Source organism: Somniosus microcephalus, chromosome 5 (genome assembly GCF_052327205.1).
Source record: "Somniosus microcephalus isolate GS21.2 chromosome 5, FLI_Smic_1.0, whole genome shotgun sequence".
NCBI classification, from domain to species: domain Eukaryota; kingdom Metazoa; phylum Chordata; class Chondrichthyes; order Squaliformes; family Somniosidae; genus Somniosus; species Somniosus microcephalus.
The window spans coordinates 25272095-25293372 of NC_140991.1; the positions used below are offsets into that span (position 1 = coordinate 25272095).

The 21278-nt window shown below is 43.9% G+C and overlaps 1 protein-coding gene across 7 annotated transcripts in view; it reads right to left on the reverse strand.

Annotated features, from left to right (window-relative positions):
• The window catches only part of LOC147116959 (guanylate kinase-like), a 72460-nt gene that overhangs the window by 25704 nt on the left and 25478 nt on the right, over window positions 1-21278 (reverse strand). Inside the window, exon 1 of one of the 7 annotated variants that reach the window (XM_085987460.1) lies at window positions 17593-17614. The exons of 4 other annotated variants lie outside the window; for them this stretch is intronic. The gene's annotated coding sequence lies outside the window, so the exon portion shown is untranslated. Of the gene's footprint in view, window positions 1-15666; window positions 15886-15909; window positions 16054-17592; window positions 17615-21278 lie in introns of those variants that run through there. 2 more of the 7 variants (XM_085987457.1, XM_085987459.1) reach the window with 2 other exon arrangements.

Here is a 21278-nt window from a genome sequence, read left to right on the forward strand (position 1 = left end):
ATTTTAGTCTCCTTGCCTAAGGAAGGATATACTTGCCATAGAGGGACTGCAACGAAGGCTCACGAGATTGATTCCTGGGATGGCGAGTCTGTCGTATGATTGAGTACACTAGGCCTGTATTCTCTTGAATTCAGAAGAATGAGAGGGGATCTCATTGAAGCATACAAAATTATTACAGGGCTTGATAGGATGGATGTTGGGAGAATGTTTCCCTTGGCTGGAGAGTCTAGAACCAGGGGCCACAGACTGAAGATAAAGGGTAGGCCATTCAGGACAGAGATGAGAAGAAATTTCTTCAGAGGGTGGTGAATCTTTGGAATTCTCTGCCCCAGAGGGCTGTGGAGGCTCAGTCATTGGGTATATTCAAAACAGAAGTCGATAGATTTCTGACCAGTAAGGGCATCAAGGGATATGGCGATAGGGCCGGTGAATGGAGTTGAGGCAGAAGATCAGCCATGATCTCATTGAATGGCGGAGCAGGCTCGAAGGGCCTACTCCTGCTCCTATTTCTTATGTTCTTCCGTCCCCCACGCTGACCACTGGCCCGTCACCCACACTTCCAGCAACACAAATTTTTCCCTTCAAGGAAAATAAATACTACCATACAATCCAATGTTTTGACCTCTTAAATCCCTCACATTATTCATGCAATTGAAGTCAAGGCTATAAAAAAGGTTACATAAAACTAAAGACACATTAACGACAGTAGCAGCATCATGTGAAGCTAGCAAATGTCCTTACTCCCAACCCGTTGCTAATTTAAACTTGATTATGGTACTTAAACTGACATTAGGAGTAAGTGGGTTACAGCAGCACATGACAAAGCGCAGTGACCACTGGCCACAAGGCACGGAGATATTTTGAGTAATGGAGGGAGACACCACATCCACACAAGAATTTTGGGTCTCGCTGATGTCCCTTTTTGATTGATCTCAATCTCGTGTGGACATCCTCGGTCTTTCCCCAATAGTTTCATTTTTTTCCCCTCTACTTCATTCTTTTCCTCACTTCTCCAAAGTTATTAGTTGCTCCTTTGCTTTTGCTTCCACACTTTCTTCCTTTTTGTGCTGATTTTTACTTTACATGCCCTTTTTTCAATTTTAAAAACAAGAGCTCTTCACTTGCTCTATTTTGTTGTTCTGCAGTTAGTCCCCGTTAAATTGCTGGCATTGCTGAATGCTGCGAATACACTGTAGGAGCTTTTCAGCACCAGTTTCTTCATATAGAGCAGTGCAAGCCAGCAGCACTGTTTTAACATTGACTCCGGATAAGAACATAAGAAATAGGAGCAGGAGTATGTTATGTATTGTGTGTTCTATTGTGTGTTCTCCTCCCACCTGTGGTGGCGCTGTCACAGGAGATAAATGGTTGGGTGTTCTCTGTTAAGTTTCAGCTCTCTTTGTTCGGAACTTTCCAGAACTTCCTTTCCTTCCAATAAAGCACTTCATGTTTGAATCTCTGAGTTCTGAGTCCTAAATTGTGTCTAGGTAGAAAGGTACCGACACAACAAGTGGCAACGAGGAGCGGATGAATCTGCGTACGTTACGGGTGCAGTGAGTAAACAGAAAATTTAATTTGAAACGTGAGATGGCTACTATATTAGGAAACATCGGTGATTTTGATGAAAATGTGGAGCAATGGAGCGCATATACGGAACGTTTTGACTATTTTGTATTGGCGAATGCGGTGGCAAATGAAAAGGTCGTGCCTACCTTTTTGAGTGTAATCGGGCCGAAGACTTTCAATTTACTTCGCAGCCTCGTGCAGCCAGATAAGCCAGGAACTAAAACATATAAGCAACTAGTGGAAATTCTTGGAGCACATTTTTCACCAAAACCTCTGGTTATTGCTGAGAGATTTAGATTTCACAAACGGAATCAGGAGGAGGGGGAATCAGTGACGATGTTTATTGCTGCTTTAAAAAGGTTGTCGGAACACTGCCAGTTAAAGGAGGTGCTGAATGACACCATTAGAGACAGACTTGTGTGTGGTCTGCAAAATGCAGCCACACAGAAGCGCCTTCTTACTGAGGACAACCTTACTCTTGAAAAGGCCATTGAAGTTAGTGTCTCCATGGAGATCGCGGAAAAGGAGGCTCACCAGTTGAGTTCAACAAGGAGAGTTCACAAGGTGTCATCTGAGCCGAAAGGTGCGCGGAACGGCACATGTTACCGTTGTGGGAAAACGGGCCATCACGCTAATGACTGCTGGTGTACGGAGCTGGAATGCCAAAATTGTGGCAAAAAGGGTCACATTGAATGCGCCTGTAGAGGTAAAAAAAGAACAGACAGAGCTGGGAAGCATGGAAGCAAAATGTCTGTATTTGGACAAGAGAGGAAAAAGAGTGTTCATTCAGTGCAGTATGATGGAACAAGCAAAACAGAGGGGAGCGACACCTCTGAGGAGGAAGAGGTGCACATACTGACGGTTGCAGGTGGTCCAAATGGCTACTGGGTATCACCACTGGTGGAGGGACAATCAGTGCGGATGGAGGTGGACACAGGCGCGGCTGTGTCCCTTGTTTCAGACACTGTCTGCAACAAAATGCTAAAGCATCTTAACCTTCAGCCAACATTGTGCTAAAGATGTATACCGGCGAACCTGTGGCCATGAGAGGCGTTATTGAGGTGACAGTTAAATTGAACGGACAGACTGCAAAACTGCCACTATATGTGGTAAAGGGAAATTACCCATCGCTACTGGGACGTGCGTGGCTAGAGAAAATCACGCTGGACTGGCCTGCAGTCCGCATGATGTCAAAAGGGGAGTCAGGTCTGACTGCAGTGTTAAACAAACATGCAGAACTCTTCAATGGGGAACTTGGGAGCATGAAAAAGATCAGCGTGAGACTGGACATTAAACCTGACAGCAAGCCGAAGTTTCACAAAGCCCGACCTGTACCCTATGCAATTAGGCCAAAAGTTGAGGCTAACTTGGAGGCCTTAGTCGAGAATGGAGTCCTGGAGCGTGAGCAAATGGGCCACACCCATTATTCCTGTCCTGAAAAAGGATGGATCTGTTCGAATCTGCGGTGATTTTAAAGTGACTATTAACCCGGTGCTGTCTGTGGAACAGTACCCTCTTCCCCTCATTGATGATCTTTTTACGGGCCTGGCCGGAGGGCAAAAGTTCAGCAAAATAGACTTATGCCAGGCTTATCTACAAATGCATGTCGATGACAAATCAAAGGAGCTGCTGACAATTGTGACACACAAGGGGCTATACAGGTACTGCCGCCTTCCGTTTGGAATTACGTCGGCCCCTGCTCTATTCCAAAGGGCAATGGATCAGGTTTTGAGTGGACTGCCAGGAGTCCAGTGCTACCTGGACGACATCCTTGTCACTGGGACAAATGAGGATCATCTTCTGAACTTGGATACGACACTACAGCGACTGAAAGAGTACGGACTCAAGAGTTCGTAAGGACAAATGTGAATTCTTTCAGTCTTCAGTTGAGTACCTGGGGCATGTGATTGACGTTACTGGCCTGCATAAGGCGCCGTCAAAGGTCAAGGCGATCGTGGAGGCCCCAGCACCCCAGAATGTGAGCCAGTTACGTTCATTTCTGGGGCTACTTAACTACTATGGGAAGTTTATTCCAGACTTAGCAACTGATGTAACGGCTTCAGCAATGTTGCTATGTCAAGGCAAAACATGAAAATGGACTGAACTGTGCAACGAAGCTTTCGCCCAAGCAAAGAAAGCATTGCTGAATTCGGAGGTCCTGACACACTTCGACCCAAAGCTACCCGTGCAGCTAGCATGTGATGCATCACCATATGGTGTGGGAGCAGTCATATCCCACATCATGCCTTCGGGTGAAGAGAAACCTATCGCCTTCGCATCACGCACCTTGAACAAGGCCGAGAGTAACTATGCGCAGATCGAGCGCGAGGCCTTGGGAATCGTTTTTGGAATTCGAAAATTTCATCAGTACCTGTTTGGGAGAAGGTTCACACTCCTGACGGACCACCGTCCATTGACTTCAATCTTCGGGCCCCACACCGGAATTCCGTCTCTCGCTGCAAGCAGGATGCAAAGGTGGCTTTACTGTTGTCAGGACACACATACGACATCAAATATCGCAAATCAGACTTGCACGGCAACGCAGACGGTCTCTCGAGGCTACCCTTGCCTGTTACTCCCCCAGGGCCTCGTCAGATAGACATCTTCTACTTTAGACAAGTGGAGGGAGCACCTGTCACTGCAGTTCAGGTGCGAAGGTACACCCGCAACGATCCAGTCCTGTCTGAGGTAATGGACGATGTCATTCGAGGGAGAGCTATAGGAGATTCTCCTAGTTTGAAACCTTACGTTTCAAAAAGAAATGAGCTCTCCGTCCAGGCAGGTTGTCTTCTTTGGGGACGCCGTGTCATCATTCCGCCACCTCTGAGGGAACCTATACTGCAACAACTTCATACAGGCCACAGTGGGATGGTTCGGATGAAGGAAATGGCAAGAAGCTACTTCTGGTGGCCAGGTCTCGATGGGAATATTGAGGAGAAAGCCAAAACATGTTCCCCATATCAAAGGGTCCGGAATGTTCCACAGCTGGCAACCCTACACCCCTGGAATTGGCCTGCAGAAGTGTGGCAGCGAGTACATGTAGACTTCGCCGGTCCTTTCGAAGAGAAGATGTTTATGGTGGTTGTGGACGCTCGTAGCAAGTGGCCGGAGGTCGCTGTGATGAGGTCTACCACGGCAGAGAAAACAATTGAGAAACTTGGTGAGATGTTCGGCCGTTGTGGCTCACCGGAACAACTCGTAAGTGACAACGGTCCACAATTTGTATCACAGGAGTTTGCAACCTTCCTGCATGTGAATGGTGTCCAACACATCAGGTCTGCGCCCTATCATCCCTCTACTAACGGCCAGGCAGAAAGGTTTGTGCAAACTTTGAAGCACACCTTGAAGGCATCGCAAGGTCAGGGCTCAATCCACCAACGTCTGGACAGCTTCCTCTTGTCCTACAGGAACGAGCCGCATGCCACAACCAAAACTTCCCCCGCTTCGCTCATGATGAAGAGGCAGTTGCGGACAAGTTTTGACTTACTCAAACCTCCAAGGGCAGACCAGGTTGTCCATTGTCAACAACAAGCTCAAGTTGAAAAGAGAGAGAAAAGAGCCAAGGAGAGACGGTTTCATCCGGGAGAGCACGTCCTAGCTCGAAACTACAACACTGGACCGAAATGGATTCCTGCTACGGTGATTGCGCAGACGGGCCCTGTGTCTTACACGGTTGAGACTGCTGAGGACGTCGTCTGGAGAAGACACACAGATCAACTGTTGCTAGGAGCAGAGACAGCCAGAGGCTCCAACGGCTGGTTGGCCTGAACTGTTTCCGGATGATACCGCAAACCAGCATCCTTTGCCACAGTGCTCTTCTCCAACACAGGAAGTCAAAGAGACTGTTCCACCTGTGCAAACTCCTGACTTTCAACTGACACAGGCACCTTCTCTATCTAGGCCTGTGTCAATGCCTACTGCTGTGGAAGCCAGCGATGACCGCCGGTATCCTGTCAGAGAGCGGCGGCCTCCAAGACGCTTGGATCTGTAGGCTTAGTGACTTACCCACAAGACTGGGGCAGAATAAACCCCAGGGTAAAGTCAGGGTTTGAGGCAGTCTACCTCTACCCTAGGTTCGTTGAGTGCATTGAAAGTAACTTACCTGTTGAGGAATAATGTGGACCTTCCATTTAAGAGGGGAGGAAATGTTATGTATTGTGTGTTCTCCTCCCACCTGTGGTGGCGCTGTCACAGGAGATAAATGGTTGGGTGTTCTCTGTTAAGTTTCAGCTCTCTTTGTTCGGAACTTTCCAGAACTTCCTTTCCTTCCAATAAAGCACTTCATGTTTGAATCTCTGAGTTCTGAGTCCTAAATTGTGTCTAGGTAGAAAGGTACCAACACAACAGAGTAGGCCAATCGGCCCCTCGAGCCTGCTCCGCCATTTAATAAGGTCATGGCTAATCTGATCCTAACCGCCAATCTACTATCACAGAACCATCTCCTGAATCTAACAGAATTAGACACACGAAATAGGAGCAGGATCAGGCTACACGGCCCCTGGGCCCGCTCCGCTACCCACAGGGCCATGTCTGATCTGAACCTAGACTCATGTCCAAATTCCTGCCCGCTCCCCGTAACCCTTAATTCCCTTTACTTCTAGGAAACTGTCTATTTCTGTTTTAAATTTATGTAATGATGTAGCTTCTACAGCTTTTTGGGGCAGCATATTCCGTGGACCTACCACCCTCTGAGTGAAGTAGTTGCTCCGCATCTCAGTTTTGAAAGAGCAGCCCCTTATTCTAAGACTATGCCCCCTAGTTCTAGTTTCACCTATCATCGGGAACATCCTCCCCGCATCCACCCGATCCAACCCCTTCACAATCTTATGTTTCAATAAGATCGCCTCTCATTCTTCTGAACTCCAATGAGTAGAGTCCCAATCTACTCAACCTCTCCTCATATGTCCATCCCCTCATCCCCGGGATTAACCGAGTGAACCTTCTTTGTACTGACTCGAGAGCAAGTATGTCCTTTCTTAAGTATGGACACCAAAACTGTATGCAGTATTCCAGGTGCGGTCTCACCAATACCTTGTACAACTGAAGCAATACCTCCCTATTTTTATATTCTATCCCCCTAGCAATGAAAGCCAACATTCCATTGGCCTTCTTAATCACTTGCTGCACCTGCATACTAACCTTTTGAGTTTCGTGCACCAGGACCCCCAGATCCCTTTGTACTTCAGTACTGTGGTGATTATTCTTGTTTTAGAAGAAGCATTGTAATTGGTTGCCTGTTTTCCTGCCTTGAGATATATGCTGTAAACTTATTGGTTATGTGACCTGTGGTGGCCATCTTAAATTCAGTTTTCTAGTGGTTGAGACTGGGTGCTCAACATGTACTTGCTGGTTTTTTAAGGTTAATAAAGCCTAGCTTTTGAAAGGCAATCTGCTCTTTATTTCAATTTATTAACCTTTTGCTATAATGGAACGATATCTTCGACCGGAACGATTTAATGCTGACCCTAATTCTGCAGGAGTGGATGATCAATGGAAACATTGGTATCGCACATTTAAAAACTTTTTGGGTGTGTTGGATCAGCAATCTCTGAATAAGTTGGATATACTAATCAACTACATTGCTCCGGATGTGTATAAGTATATTTTGGACTGTGAAACTTATGAATTGGCTATTGCTATGTTGGAAATTTTTTTTGTTAAACCCAAAAATGAGGTATTTGCACGTCACCTTTTATCTGCCCGTAGGCAGCAGGCGGGAGAATCCTTGGATGCTTATTTACAAGCACTCCGGCGCCTTGGTGCTAACTGTAATTATAAGGCCGTGTCTGCAGAAGAACATAAGGAAGAGTCGGTACGGGATGCATTTATTAATGGATTACTGTCTAGATCAATTCGTCAGCGGTTATTAGAAAATAAGACCTTGGATCTTAAGAGTGCTTTTGAGCAAGCCTCTACATTGGATTTGGCTCAGAGAAGTTCGGATTCTTATGCTCTTTTTGATCGGCCTGCGACCGTGGTTTCGGCAGTTCCGGATGAAAGGGAGTTACGTGGATTTAATAGGAGTGGTTTACCAGATTCCGAAACAGTTTCTACTTCGGCAGCTGTTGCCTCTGGGATTCAGAAGTGTTATTTTTGCGGGAACGCCCGGCACCCCCGTCTGAAGTGCCCTGCCCGGGAGGCTGTGTGTAGTAAATGCGGCAAGGGAGGTCATTATGCACGTGTTTGCAAATCGGTTGCCTTCTCTGCGACCATTCAGCCTTTAGATAGGGCGTTTATTGCATCAGTTTCTGCCGCCTTTTCCCATGGCCTAAACAAAGCTATAGTTATGGCCCAAGTTAATGGGTTAGAAGTGAAGGCCCTTATAGATACGGGCAGTACTGAGAGCTTTAAAAGTCTTGAGTTTGTGAGGGAGAAGCGTTTGAAAATTTCGCCTGTTTCCTATCAGGTGTGTATGGCTCAGACAACTCTCACCTCACAAGTAGCTGGTTGTTGCCTTGTGAAATTAATTCTCCTAGGTAATACGTATACTGATATACGCCTATCCGTTCTGCCTAATCTCTGTGCGGACATTTTGATTCGTCATGATGTGCTTCAATTACATGAGTCCCTCAGTCTTTCTTTCGGAGGAACCAAGCCACCTTTGTCTATTTGTGGATTAACTTCTTTATTCATTTCTCCATTATCACTTTTTTCCAATTTGATGCCGGACTGTAAGCCAATTGCTACCAAGTCAAGAAGGTATAGCAGTCAGGATAAATAATTTATTAATTCTGAAGTTCAACGTCTTTTATCGGAAGGAATCATTGAACCTAGTTTTTCGCCTTGGCGGGCACAGGTAGTTGTCACCACTAATGAGACATAAGAAGCAAATGGTGATAGACTACTCTCAAACTATTAACAGGTATACTCAATTAGATGCGTACCCCCTGCCTAAGATTGATGAGCTTATCAATAAAGTATCTCAATATAAGGTTTTTAGCACTATTGACCTAAAGAGTGCTTATCATCAGATTCCTATCGCTAAGAGGGACAAACCATATACGGCCTTTGAAGCTGGCGGAAAGCTGTACCAGTTTTGCCGAGTACCATTCGGTGTTACTAACGGTGTTGCCTGTTTTCAACGGGCAATGGATGCTTTTATAAGTGATAACTCTCTCTCTGACACCTTCTCATATTTAGATGACATCACGGTGTGTGGCAAATCAAGGGTGGAGCACGATTTTAATCTAGAAAGATTCCTTCAAGTTGCGGAAAAAGTTGGCTTAACTTTCAATAAAGAGAAGTGTATCTTTTCGACCACCGAGGTAAATTTACTGGGGTATATTATCTCGGGAAACAAGATTAAACCAGATCCAGAACGGCTGCGACCACTGACTGAGTTACCTTGCCCTACTAATTCTAAGGCCTTGCAACGAGTTGTTGGACTGTTTTCTTATTATTCTAATTGGATTGCAAACTTCTCGCAGAAGATCCGGCCCCTTATTCGGGTTACGACATATCCTCTATCATGGGAGGCCAGGATGTGTTTTGATAATCTTAAAAAGGATATCCTTGGAGCAGTTGTGCATTCTATTGATGAGCAGGTTCCCTTTGTGATTGAGACGGACGCTTCCGATTTTGCAATTGGGGCTACCCTGAACCAAAATGGAAGACCTGTGGCCTTTTTCTCACGTACTCTGAGCAATAGTGAGCAGAGACATTCATCAATAGAGAAAGAGGCGTACGCAATAGTAGAAGCACTGCGTAAATGGAGACATTATTTATCTGGGCGACATTTTACGTTAGTAACTGACCAAAAATCTGTGTCCTTCATGTTTGATGTCAAACATTTTGGAAAGATTAAGAATGATAAAATAATGAGGTGGAGGATCGAGTTGGCATGCTACCATTTCGATATAGTCTATCGTCCGGGGAAGGATAATGTTGCCGCTGATGCGCTGTCGAGGGCTTATTGTTCTGTGCTTCACGGAGATACGCTTATTAATCTTCATAATGCTTTGTGCCATCCTGGTGTTACGAGGATGATACACTTCGTACGCAGTAAGAATTTGCCCTTTTCAGTTGAAGACGTCAAGCGGATGACTTCATCATGCTCTGTCTGCGCCCGGTGTAAACCGAATTTCTTTAAGCCTCAACGAGCTCATCTTATAAAGGCTACTTCTCCCTTTGAACGCCTGAGCGTTGATTTTAAGGGGCCTCTTCCTTCAACGACTCAGAATCGATATATATTTACTGTTGTGGATGAGTTTTCAAGGTTCCCTTTTGCTTTTCCTTGTGCAGATGTATCAGCTGCTACAGTTATTAAATGTCTGACTCAACTTTTTGTCATCTTTGGGATGCCTGCGTATATCCATTCGGATCAGGGAAGTTCTTTTATGTCTTCCCAGTTGAAGGAATACCTCCAGAGTCGGGGAATTTCTACTAGCAGAACTACCCCGTATAATCCCCAGGGTAGTGGACAGTGCGAACGATACAATGGGGTGATCTGGAAGGCAGTTATGTTGGCTTTGACATCCCGGAACCTTAAGAATACACAGTGGGAAATGGTACTGCCTGATGCCCTGCATTCCATTAGATCATTGCTTTCAACGGCTACTAATGTGACCCCCCATGAAAGGCTCTTCAACTATCCGCGGAGATCCACTACGGGATATTCGGTACCTTCATGGCTTACTATGCAGGGACCTGTGCTGCTCCGACGCCATGTTAGACTGTCAAAATATGATCCTTTAGTGGAGGAGGTGGAGCTATTGGAGGCAAATTCCCAATATGCTCACATTCGATTCCAAGATGGGAAATAAAGTACGGTTTCAGTTAAAGACTTAGCTCCTTGTGGTGGCCAGCCCTCTCCTGAGGACATTAACAATAGCCATAATTCAGATAATGTTGATGTCGTCACAGATACTACGAACATTTCCAATCCTATGGCAGACACTTACAATTCTCTTAGTCTGCCCCCGATGGATGTTCGTGACCCTCCCAGTCTACCTTCTAATGGGACTTCCAATCCGGAAACTGTTGATAATCGGGATATTGATAGCCTCCCTGCAGAAGATAATTCTGTGTCTCCTGGTGTGGGAGGGCAAGGAACTCCATCAAGGCTAAGAAGGTCGACACGAACAAGATATCCGGTCGACCGATTAAAAATGGTCTTTTAAAATAATTAATAACTTAATAGTAAAATTTTAAAATTGTTGAAGGCATTATACATGTATTGCTCTAGTCATAAATAACTAATTGTAAACTGTAAAGGCTACCTAGGTTGAAGTATATTTTAAAAGGAGGGGTGAATGTGGTGATTATTCTTGTTTTATAAGAAGCATTGTAATTGGTTGCCTGTTTTCCTGCCTCGAGATATATGCTGTAAACTTACTGGTTAGTTGATTCCATGTGACCTGTGGTGGCCATCTTAAATTCAGTTTTCTACAGTGATTGAGACTGGGTGCTCAACATGTACTTGCTGGTTTTTTAAGGTTAATAAAGCCTAGCTTTTGAAAGGCAATCTACTCTTTATTTCAAGTACTTTCCAGTTTCTTGCCATTAAGATAATAACCTGCTCTACGATTTTTCCTCCCAAAGTGCATAACCTCACACTTTCCAGTATTGTATTCCATCTGCCAAATCTCTGCCCACTTACTTAGCCTGTCGATGTCCCCTTGCAGGTTTTTTATGTCCTCCTCACTCACTACTTTCCCTCCCATCTTAGTATCATCTGCAAACTTTGATATGTTACACTCGGTCCCCTCCTCCAAATCGTTAATATAGATTGTAAAGAGTTGGGGACCCAGCACTGACCCCTGCGGAACACCACTAGTTACTGATTGCCAGTCTGAGAATGAACCATTTATCCCAACTCTCTGCCTTGTTAGATAGCCAATCCTCTATCCATGCCAGAATATTACCCCCAATCCCGTGATTTTTTATCTTAAGCAATAATCTTTTGTGTGGCACCTTGTCAAATGCCTTTTTGGAAGTCTAAATACACTACGTCCACTGGTTCCCCTTTATCCACCCTATATGTTACTTCCTCAAAGAACTCCAGCAAATTTGTCAAACATGACTTCCCCTTCATAAAACCATGCTGACTTTGTCCTATTAAATTATGATTATCCAAATGTCCTGTTACTGTCTCCTTAATAATGCACTCCAAAATTTTACCTACCACAGATGTTAGGCTAACAGGTCTATAGTTTCCAGCCTTCTGTCTACTGCCCTTTTTAAATAAGGGTGTTACAGTAGCAGTTTTCCAGTCTGCCGGGACCTTTGCAAAATTATTACTAATGCATCCACAATCCCTACCGCCACTTCCCTCAAGACCCTAGGATGTAAGCCATCAGGTCCAGGTGATTTATCCGCCTTGAGTCCCATTATTTTACCGAGTACCACTTCCTTAGTGATTTTGATCGTGTTTAGCTCCTCCCCCCCCATAGCCCCCTGTTTGTCCAGTGTTGGGATATTCTTAGTGTCTTCTACTGTAAAGACTGATACAAAATATTCATTCAGTGTTTTTGCCATCTCCATATTTCCCACCATTAATTTCCCGGTCTCATCCTCTAAGGGACCAACATTTACTTTAGCCACCCTTTTTCTTTTTATATAACTATAAAAACTCATACTATCTGTTTTTATATTTTTTGCTAATTTACTTTCATAATCTATCTTCCCTTTCTTAATCAATCTTTTTGTTATTTTTTGCTGTCTTTTAAAGTTTTCCCAATCCTCTATCCTCCCACTAGATTTGGCTACCTTATATGCCCTTGTTTTTAGTCGAATACTATCCTTAATTTCTTTACTTAGCCACGGATGGCTGTCTTTTCTTTTACACCCTTTTCTTCTCAGTGGAATATTTTTTTTTTGGAAGTTGTAAAATAACTCCTTAAATGTACACCACTGATCATGTATCGTCTTACCCTTTAATCTATTTTCCCAATCCACTCTACTCAATTCCGCTCTCATACCTTCATAGTCTCCTTTATTCAAGCTTAGCACGCTTCTTTGAGATCCAACCTTCTCACCCTCTAATTGAATATGGAATTCAACCATGTTATGGTCACTCATTCCAAGGGGATCCTTTACTAGGACATTTTTAATTAATCCTGTCTCGTTACACAGGACCAGATCTAAGGTTGCTTGCCCCCTGGTCGGTTCAGTTACATACTGCTCAAGAAACCCATCCCTAATACACTCAATGAACTCATCCTCAAGGCAGCCCTGCCCAATTTGATTTGTCCAATTAATATGATAGTTGAAATCTCCCATAATTATAGATGTTCCCTTATTACAAGCCTCAACTATTTCCTGATTGATACTCCGTCCAACAGAGTTGCAACTGTTCGGAGGCCTATAGACTACGCCCACTAGTGTTTTTTTCCCCTTATTATTCCTTATCTCCACCCAAACTGTTTCATTATCCTGATCTTTTGACCCAATATCATTTCTCTGTATTAGTGATTCCTTCCTTTATTAACATAGCCACCCCACCTCCCCTTCCTTCCTGCCTGTCCTTCCTGATCGTTAAATAACCTGGTATGTTTAATTCCCAGGCATTGTCACCCTGCAGCCATGTTTCTGTAATGGCCACAAAATCATACCCATATGTAGTTATTTGTGCCATTAACTCGTCTATTTTGTTACGAATGCTACGTGCATTCAGATAGAGAACTTTCAAATATGTTTTGTGACACTTAGTTCCTGCTTTTGCCCTTTTTATTACTTTACCTTTTACTCCATACCTTCTGCCCCTTCCTGACACGCTCTGGTTTTTAATTTCCCCACTGTTACCTAAGTCTATGACCTTCTCTGTTGTCATTTTTATTATTTCCTCTCTAGGAACCTCCCCCCAACTAGTTAGTTTAAAGCCCTCTCTGCAGCCCTAGTTATATGATCCGCCAGGACTCTAGCCCCAGCACTGGCCAAGTGAAGCCCGTCCCAACGGAACAGCTCCCCTCCTGCCCCAGTACTGGTGCCAGTGTCCCAGGAAGCAAAACCCATTTCTCCCACACCAGTCTTTGAGCCACGCATTTAACTCTAATTTTATTTGTCCTGGCCAAATTCGCTCGTGGCTCAGGTAATAACCCTTGAGGTTCTGTTTTTTTAATTTGCCCCTAGCTGCTCATACTCCTTTAACAGAACCGGCTTCCTAGTCCTATCTACGTCGTTTGTACCAACATGGACCACGACTACTGGATCCACCCCCTCCCACTGCAAGTTTCTTTCCAGCCCAGAGGAGATGTCCTTAACCCTGGCACCAGGGTAGGCAACACAGCCTTCAGGACTCTCGCTCTCGGCTGCAGAGAACTCTATCTATCCCCCTAATAATACTATCCCCTACTACTACAACATTTCTATTTACTCCCCCCTCTTGAATGGCCCCCCGTTCCACGGTGCTGTGGCCAGGTTGCTCATCCTCCCTGCAGTCCCTGCTCCTGTCCCCACAGGGAGTAAGACCCTCGAACCTGTTGGACAAGAGAAAGGGCTGCGGCTCCTCCAGCTCTACCTCCTGGATCCCCGTACCTGCCTCACTCGTAGTCACACCGTCCTGTCCCTGACCTTGGGCTACATCTGAATTAATTAACTTCATAGGTGTGACCACCTCCTGATACACAGAGTCCAGGTACTTCTCCCTCTCCCTGATGTGTCGCAGTGTCTGAAGCTCAGACCCCAGCTCATCAACACGGAGCTGGAGTTCCTGTAGCAGCAGACACTTGTCACAGACGTAATCACCGTGAGCCTCAATGGGTTCCACCGGCTCCCACATCTCGCAACAGTAACACATCACCTGCTCCATTCTATGTAATTAATTAAATTTTTTATTTAGTTATGGACACCCTCTGCCCGATTTTAGATGCAAGTATCCCCTTTAATTAATTGGATTTAAATTAAATCAATCCCTCTAATTACCCCAGTTAAATGGTTTACCAACAGTCACTCTGCACCAGAAAGGCCTTATTAACTACAACCCACAGAGTTAAAGTTTGAAAAGAGCACCTAACACCCCACTTACCCTAACTCACAGCACTCTCTGCTGACTCACACTCAGTGCTTGCTCACACTAGGACTGGTCTTTTTATACTGTTTGTTTGTTTACAGCCAAGTGAGTCACCCCTGCTGATTGGGTTAGAAAACTGGTTTCCACTGCCTGCTGTGCCAATTTACTCCTACTGCAGTGTAACCTTGTTTTACTCTTCTTAAACCAACAGAATCCCAAATATTTAACTATTCCCCTTTACTTAAACTGCTTAAATAATCTTATCAAGAATGATTTAAAGAGAAATAACAATTACAGAACTCTCACACTTACCCAAACTCACAGCACTCTCTGCTGACTCGCACGGATTGTTCCATTGTCAGAGGAAAGCAAAGCTCTTTATTCCTGCCAGACTAGACTTTTCCAGTGCTCTCCTGGCCACCCACCCTCCGTAAACTCGAGCTCATCCAAATCTCTGCTGCCCGTATCCTAACTTGCACCAAGTCTCATTCACCCATCACTCCTGTGCTCGTCGACCCACATTGACTCACGATCAGACAATGTCTAGATTTTAAAATTCTCATCCTTGTGTTCAAATCCCTCCATAGCACCCCCCTATTTCTATAACTTCCTCCAGCTCTGGAACCCTCCAAGATCTCTGCGCTCCTCCAATTCTGGCCTTCTGCGCATCCCCGATTTCCTTCGCTCCACCACTGACAGGGCCTAAACAGTTGAAGGCACGGCTAAGCTCAGGAATTCCTTCCCTAAACCTCTCTACCCTCCTTTAAGACGATCCTTAAAACCTACCTCTTTGAACAAGCTTTTGGTAACTTGTCCTAATATCTCTATGTGGCTCGGTGTCAAACTCTGTTTGATAACGCTCCTGTGAAGCACCTTGGGACACTATTACGTTAAAGCGAATTGTACCATTAGCGCCTCACTAAACATTAAAAGCCAAGCTTTACTCCATTCTTCGGCAGATTTCCTGCGTTTACTGGTTGGAGCAAAATCATAAGTGTGAGTAGGACGAAAATATTTGCTGCAAATAACAGAAAAAATCTTCACACTGATCAATTTGTTTTTAAATTTGATTTCCAGTTCTTGATAATGTCATATAAAGCCCTTAGCACAAAGTAATCCTTTAAGGTACTGCTGCAGAACACAGTACTTACAAAATAGAATGTGCGCACTTCAATTAACAAAGATAATGGGATCATTCACCGGAGAAACCTCAGCAAAAAAAAGCAGCTTGTCGATGTTGCTTGCATTTTATCCTCTGCTAACATTAGCATTGTGCTAACTGTGCAACAGTGGACACTACGGACTCGACTAGAAGAGAACCCGCTGCCAGTAATTGTATGAAATGGGCTGTAGCATCAATTCCTGTACTCTGTTCATCGATGCAGTCTGCTTACCGTTGATCTAGTCGTTTGGTCCCTGCTGGCTCACGGGCTCCTGCTTTCAGTTCAAGCACAAGCTCTCTGAACACCGGCAGCGTGGAGCACGGTGGTAATCTAGCACTTCACCGACCTTAATTACAGATTCAGTTGTTCACGTGGACACATCTAAACCTTCCAGCAAGGCAATCGGCTAATCTGCTGCTAGCACAAGGTTAACTCCCTTTAAAGCAAGATGTATTCCCTGTTCATCTATTTTAAATTTACCGCACCACGAGGACACTTGTGTAAATGACAAGTTTCGCATTTCTAGTTTATTTTCCTAAGCCCCCCCTCCCCCCCACCAACAATTATTAACCATTGGATTATAATATGAAAGAACATGCATTTAAACGGTTCTATTCTTACTTTTTTTCCTCTGCTATGTCTGCAATCCACTATTGAACCCTATACTTAGAGTTTGGACTTCTGACAATACACAAAAATCAGTGGTACATGCCATCATTTCAACATACTCCTTGCAAATAAATCTTGTTCCAAAAAAAAACAAACTTCTGCTTTGCATTAAGAGCCTTCCTCTGATCTGCACTCCACATGAATGAGAAATTGCTCAATGAATGACTAGCACAGAACTGTTTAAAATTAGAAAGCGGTCACTTTTCCATTTAAAAATCTGCAAATAAATACAAATTTGTTTAAGATAAAGACCTGAAAACAAGGATATATGCCCACGGGCAGACATCATAGTCATCACCAGTGCTCAAAATAAAATCCAACCAGATCAACTGGATACATAGGACCGAATCAATAAATAACGGCGCGTTGACGACGCACGCCATTAGTAATGTGCAAATCAGCCAGCAAGTTCAGGGGATGAAGAGGTACATCGTGCGTTGCGAATCTCCAGAACTTACGGGTCGATTTACACCGCGCCGCCGGCTGCTTCGCACAAACGGCATCTCGCCCTTAGCCTCCCCGCTATTTTTAAGAACCTGCTGGATTTGCATCTTAATTATCCATTAAACTTGCCGCAGAAAGTTAGGGCTGGTGATTAAGAGCCGAGTACCCTATTAACAATGTGATAATTGTTAATGCAATGCCAATCAACTTCTCTGGCCCAGAAAGGGAACAATTTAAACTGTTCCGTCTCATTGCTGCATGTAGTAAATGGTTGTTGGGGACTTTTTAAATGTCAAGCTTTTAATTTGTTTGTTCCTTTATCTCTTTTTTCTCTCTCTCAATCAAATCTTTCTTCCCCTCTCTTTCTGCACCTGATTTGACTCTAGTTCATCCTTCTACTCTCGTCATCCCTCTGTTTCTTTCTCGATCCTTAAATGTCAATCCTTAACTGTTGTTCCTGTTGTTCACAGAGGTCCCAGATGCCCTCATCATACTTACCAGCTCGCACTTCCAGCAAGTTACGGCGCAAACTATTTGAGCTGAAGAGTGCAGGAAAAAAATCTAACCAGGTGTATGTCACAAGATACCCTGTTCCAGCAAGATCTGGCCCAAAGTGAATACCAAGTGTTAAAGTTTGAGGACAATCCTTTTTCTTCCACACGTAACTTTACCAATTCTAGCTGGTCTACTGCAGTAAATAAAACAGGTTAACACACGTAGCTGTGCGCAATTCCGTACGGATTTTATAAATGGTTACTTCCAGAGTCTAGTTTTATTTCAGAAACCAATCGTTTGCTAAACCTTTCTTCTTCTTTATATTTCCTCATACGAGGCCACATCCTGGTGAATCTGTGCTGTGTCCCCTCAAGCCTCAATATCCTTCCTACAGTGTGGAGCCAATACTGCACACAGTAATCTAACTGAGGTCTTAAGGTGTCATATAGGCTCATCATTACCTCTTGCCGTTTATATTCTAATACCCAGAGATAAAACCTAGAATTCTATTGGCTTTTTAAAAAAATAGTTTCATCATCCCGGAGGTGCTGCCTTTAATGTCCTGTGAACCTGTATTCCTCACATCCTCTGCCCTACCACAGCATCGAGTCTACTTCCAGTCAGAGTAGAATTACTGATTTTTTTTTAAAACCACAATGCACTTACTGACATTGAATTCCATCCGTCACTTTTTAAGCCCATTTCCGCCATCCTATCAAATATCCCTTTGCTGTTCTAAAGAATCAACCATACCTCCTATTTTGGTATCATCTGCAAATTCTGACACCAACCCCTGTAGGTCTGTATCCACATCATTGATACACAGTGTATAGAAGTGGCCCCAGAGCTGGATCTTGTGGGACACCACTGCACACTTTCAAACACGATGAAAAACTGCCCTTCGCTCCTGCTCTCAGTTTTCTCCCTTCTAACAATGTTTCTTTCCACTATTTTTTCCCTCCCCAATTCCATACCCCTTAATCTTCGCTAGTAATCTCCCATGTGGTACTTTGTCAAAGGTTTACCTACAGTCCATGTAAACCATATCCACTGCATTTCCCCAACCACCATGTCTGCTATCTCCTCGAAGAATTCCACGCGGTTTGTCAAGCACAATTGTCCCTTTTGAAATCTGTGCTTTTAGCAAATGATTCTGATCTGCTTTGGACTGTTCCAATCTGATTTAAACAAATCAATATTCCATTGATCAAACATTTCAGAAACCAAATATTTAGATACGTCACATCATTTTAAAAAAAAATTATTAAAATGTTGATCAATGTATCACATCTAAATAAACAAAATCTTATTGAATGAAGCCCAAATCATGCAGGTTACTGTTTACACCCAACATGCGATAACTGTGCTCACAATACATTAAAATTAAAATGCACACATGGTCAGGAGATGAACATCACCAGTCTACAAAGCAGGATCTAACACAAAAAAGAGTGTACAGGAAACTTTCGATTTACCGGCACCTAAATAACCGGAAATCTCGGTTAACCGGCAAAATTCAGGAGTAGGCTCAGGTAAGTTTTACTTCATATTGTACTTGCCTTCCTCGATCTGTTGCTGTGCAAGGGTGTGGCTGCAGCTGTTGCTAAGCTACTGAGATACTTGGAACTTGTGGCCATTGTTCTGAACCTGCAGGGTTTGTTGCTTTATACAGAGCGCTCAGCTCCGTATCTTTTACTATAGCTTTTGGTTATCCGGAATTTTTGATGAACCGGCACCACGTCGGTCCCGTCCGTGCCGGATAAAAAAAAGTTTCCTGTACAATGCTTTGTCCACACCCAGACAGCAAGTTCACTCAATTACTTCAGTTTTCTTTGCAACATTTTTACTGAAGTCAGGTTTTTTTTTTTTTTTTTAAAAACGTTTTGAGACACTTTTGCATCTTCCTGGGGATTGACATTTTCATATCCTAACAGGAGGACACTGCTACCTGGAGGTGAACATTAATCCCCATAAGAAACTGTGACGCGCATGAGAATCAATGCAATAATAGCAATGCATAAAGTTACAACATTCGAAGGTAGCCAAATCGGTTATAATGCTATTCCAAAATTAACTTCTATTATACTCATAGCTTTCTAACACGAGTGCAAGTGGACAGCCTGTCTCCGAATCGCCGTCGATGTCAGGAGACACCACATCCTCCATTCACTGTCCCACAGCTCAATGTGGCTCAGATTAGAAAATATTCTACAAGGCTTAGTAACTAGTTTCACGAATACTAGGCAGCAGCTCCCAGCACTCTCTGGACAGCAGCTCCCAGCAGCTATGTTGCAACAGGTCAGATAGCATCCCTTCAATATCAAAAAGGAGCATAGTGGTTAGCACTGTTGCCTCACAGCGCCAGGGACCCGGGTTCAAATCCGGCCTCGGGTGATTGTCTGTGTGGAGTTTGCACATTCTCCCCGTGTTTGCGTGGGTTTTCTCCGGGTGCTCCGGTTTCCTCCCACAGTCCAAAGATGTGCGGGTTAGGTTGATTGGCCATGATAAAAAAATTGTCCCTTAGTGTTAGGGGGGATTAAATACGTGGGGTTATGGGGATAGAGCTTGGGTGGGATGGCTGTCGGTGTAGGGACCGGGTGCTAGGGTTTGGATGATCAGCCATGATCTCGTTGAATGGCGGAGCAGGCTCGAAGGGCCGAATGGCCTACTCCTGCTCCTATCTTCTATGTTTCTATACAGCATCAAACACATGAAACTCAGTTGACCACACTTATAGGCAAGGTTTCTGCTCCCTTTAATGACACTTGGCCACAAGATATTTCTTCTGAACAGGCTAAATACAAATTAGTGCTAAAACTGAGCTCAAGATTTTTTATTTTTTTTTAAACTCTACAGGTGTTAAAAGAAAACACACCAGATTTTTTTCTGCCACTTTCTACTATATGAAGTTGCAAAAGAAATATAACTTTAGGGGTAGAGTGATGGGAGGCAAAATCCCAAGCATAATTAAAAGGAACAATTAGATGCCACAATGTCTTTAAGGTCTTTAAGATGGATGAGTTAAATGGGTGCAATAATCTTCTCCATCTGTATAGATCTTGTTTGCTCACCATAAAATATAGCAGAAACAAAGTTACAAGCTATGGCCCATTAAACTTACAACAAACCTTTCAATGAGGGCTTGGTGTATTTGCTCTGAATAAATTAGAGTGGAGCTATTTAGCAGTGAAATCAGGAAGCACTTTTTCCACACGAAGGGTAGTGGAAGTCTCTCCCCCAGAAAGGCTGTGGATGTTGTGGGGGGGGGGGGGGGGGGGTGTCAATTGAAATTTTTATGACAGAGATTGACAGATTTTTCATTAGGTATGGGTATCAGGGGATATGGAGAAAAGGCAGGTAAATGGAGTTGAGGTACAGATCAGCCATGATCTAACTGAATGGCGGAACAGGCTCGAGGGGCCGAATGGCCGACTCCTGTTCCGATGTATCCCAGGCTATTTGAAAACCAGTAATCAGGAATACAAAGAGCAACTTCCGTATTCGCCAAAGCAACGTGCTGCAACACAACGGGGCTCTTGAAGACTCCCAAAGATAGACACTAATCGAAGAAGCTTATCTGCTTGTGTTTCAACCACGTATGCAGCCATCAGCATATAGAGGATGATGCAAGAAAAAAAACTTCAGATGGAAATAATTCCTTATGTCAAAGAAATATCAGGGCCATAACCTTTGGCATGGTCACCACCACCAAAATACACAGAACTTACCTAATCTGATCAGTTTAGGAATTCTTGAGACAAGTTCGTCACTATAATCAGATTAATCTCTTCTGCCAATTGGCAAAATCCCATTTGCCGAGTCGCAAATGACTTCCTAACTACATTTATTTAGTAGCAGGTTAATGACTACTTACTTGCAACATCCCCATAAAAAGCACAGTCAAGCGAGGTTTTAAAGATTAGGGCCTGTTGCGACTGGAGGATTACTTGGGGCTTATTTCGGCAAGTCAAGTCAGGGCAAGAATGTGCACT